Source organism: Euphorbia lathyris, chromosome 4 (assembly GCF_963576675.1).
Source record: "Euphorbia lathyris chromosome 4, ddEupLath1.1, whole genome shotgun sequence".
In the NCBI taxonomy this organism is placed as follows: Eukaryota; Viridiplantae; Streptophyta; class Magnoliopsida; order Malpighiales; family Euphorbiaceae; genus Euphorbia; species Euphorbia lathyris.
This window is the reverse complement of record NC_088913.1, coordinates 30448258-30451661: the sequence shown is the minus strand read 5'-3', so window position 1 is coordinate 30451661 and position 3404 is coordinate 30448258.

Genomic DNA, 3404 nt, shown 5'->3' with positions numbered 1-3404 from the left:
TCTTCACCCATGAGTTTGTAGACTCTGTTTTCTACATCCTTGTTAATATGCCAAGTACATAACATGTGTGCAGAATCTGGAACCTCTCTAACAGGCCTCATTAATCCCAACTCTCTATCAGTCAAAATAATTGTCGGGTTCATGTCAAACCCAATCAAATTCCTCAAACACTCCATAACCCAACGATAGCTAGATTCGGTCTCATCCTGCATAATCGCATAAGCGATTTTGAAATTGTTGTTGCATGGAGTCATCCCAACAATTTCAAAGAATGGCATTCTGTACTTGTTGGTCTTGTAGGTTGAATCCATGCCAATATACCAGTGGTACGTCCGTAGTAATTCAACAGAAGCTGGATGTGCTATAAATACATGTGTTAATACATTAGTTTCTGAATCAGCAAGCGAAGCATGATAATACTTGTTCGTGACGGCAAGATGGAAAAACTGAGTAACCATATCTCTACCCTCAAACCCATCCTTCCTCAACCGATCTCTATAATTGTATACATGCTTAATTGTTGGGTTATCTTCTGGATGTTTCTTACGAAGTGCCGTCATAATAGCACACGGCTTTGCTTGATACGAACTCATGTCATGCACAATTAGCTTCGCTGCGGGACTAAGCCCGCTTATCTGTCGGTGTCCCTCCGCATAAACCATCATTTCATGATTATGCGTACTCTGCTCCCCAGTATTAGCAACGATCTGCCAACCCGAATAATCTTGCAACTGCCTGACTTTTAGCCGAAATGGACAGCCGCACGCTTTAGTTTTTGTTTTCCTACTTAAACCATCTTCTAAAGGAATAGGCAATCCTCTATACCGTTCGCCTCGTGAACATCTCATAAGAGTTTGTTTACCTCCGTGTTTATGCGAAGAAATAACGAGCTCGAAACCATTTTTTATTGCAATGTTTTTCGCCCATTGCATTGCTTCCATACTTGTTTGAAATACCGTGCTCGTTATGAAATAAGGACTATAATCGATTCTGTCTCCAACCCAAACTCTAGCTGCCTCCTGAAAATACATGCAAAAAAGGACTATATTTAGATTAGGTGCAAAACGGGTCCGTGGACCTTCTGCACATAGGCAGGCGGGTCCAAGACCCGCCAACATGTAAAGGGAGGCGGGTCCAGGATCCGCCTCCCTTTAGTTAAGGGCGGGTCACGGACCCGCCCCGCTTCAGAAGAGGGCGGGTCCAGGACCCGCCTTGTTTCAGTAAAGACGTGTATAAATGGGTCACTGGACCCGCCCTCGTCTCTAGCGGGGTGGGTCCGTGACCCGCCCCTGACAAAAATTTTAAAAAACAGAAATTTAAATACATTAAAATTAAAAAATTAAAAAATATATTAGATTGTTACCTCGTCTTCGGAGTTTTCGTGTTCCGACGTTCTTGGATCCATAATTTTTGCTTATGTGCTTTGTTCGGGGGAGAGAGAGAGAGAGAGAGGAGGGTGATTTCAATTTTTTTGCAAAATAATGGAAGAGGCATAATGGGTATGTAGGGGGGCGGGGGCTGTAAAAAGGGGGCGGTGTACGGTAACACCCAAAAAATACTCAAAAAGAAAAATATTATCAAATGATAGGAATATTTGTAGAGAGAAGAGAAGGCAAGGAGAACTGAAATGGAGGGCAAATGTTAAAACCATATGCAGACGTGTCTGCAAAGTGTACACGTCCATTCAAGGAACTAGACCCCTACAAAAGTTTGACTAAATTTCAAATTCGCTTTTACTGCATCTTTAGTGGGTGTGACAAAGTATTAGTGCCACCTAGGTAAAATTACAACTTCAAATAATATATATTTTTTTTTTGATAATAATGCATATATATTCCATTAGATAAGTAAATACGAGTACAACATGACAATAGTAAGGATTAAAACCTTACCCATATATAGGCCAAAGCCTAATATATGATCCACAAAGGGAATAGAAAGACTACAAAGAGCAAAAGATACCACAAAGGGAATATAAAGACTACAAAGAGCAAAAAATACCATAAAAGGTACCTTTAAAATAACATGACAACAAATCTCATACTTCTCTCGAATCCAAATCCACCTGAAAGCAGCTTCAAACCAATCATCATCATCTAGATTCTTCCTACTATTGGGATCTGAGTCCTTTATATTGGTGCAACCCCGTAGATCTATGGATCTACGTATAAGATAAGATGCTTCCGCTTGTGCTAAACTCGGAAAAAATGTAAATGGAAGAGATATAGCTCACAGATGCAAATCAAGCGAAAAAAATCCAAAGAAAAGTATGAACTTCAACCGAGAAAAAAGAAACAAAACACCAATAAAAGCTAAAAAAGTAAAAATAGAGTCATAGATGGGAGGAGGAAGAAGGAAGACAATCTTCCTTCTTCCTCCTCAAGATATAGTTTCTTTTTGTAACTGATTAAGCTTTAACGGTTTGGAAGATTGAAGAAAAAGAAAAAATGAAGGAGGAGGAAGAAGAGAGAAGGGGGGGGGGGGGGGGGTTTAAGAGATGGAAAGAGATGATTTTTGTAAAGTGATTGAAGTTTGGCATATATACAACTTCAAATAATATGTCATCAGAGTTGTTGTAACATTTTCATTTTAAAAGGTTAAAAAATTAAAGCATACTCTTCTCCTTATTGAGATCCGTAAACTGAATGAGTGTGATACACTCTCTATCAAAAGCAACTTTTATATATATATATATGTAAATTTATTGGTTGTTACCACAGAAGGTAACAAACCAAAATTAGACATAACCTTCATAATGGTTGGTTGTATCTAATTCATGAAAAGTAACAAAGAAATGGTAAGCACTAGAGATGCTCTTAAATTGTTCGGAAATGTTAAATTAATCTAGGAATCAGTTTTGAAAATATAATATATTTTTGATACCTAAACTTTATTATCTTACATTTTAATATTTGAAATCTATTTTTATACATAAAAACTATTATATTATGCACAGCCACAGAACGCTTTGATGTCGGCACATTACTTTATGCGTCAATGCAGAATATCAATGCATTAATACTATTTTGAGAGGTTCAGTAAAGCTTTTTCTGTCTCTATTTCAGAGAGTTTCTCTTAGAATTGTTCATGGCCCATAGTCATACTTCGAGATATTTCTTTTGTCAGTGCGATTTTTAACTCTATTTATTTTTCTTACATTTTATCACTTAATATAATTATTTCATTAACGAAAAGTATAAAATATCATAATTCAAATTCTAAATTCATTTAATTCAATTAATTTTTATTCAAAATTAGATATTCTGCACTGACGCATAAGGTAATACGTGGAAACTAAAACATTCTGTGATTGCGTATAATATAATAGGTTTTAAGTATAAAAATAAATTTCAGGTATCAAAATATAGACATGATAAAATTCAGGTATAAAAAATATATTATAT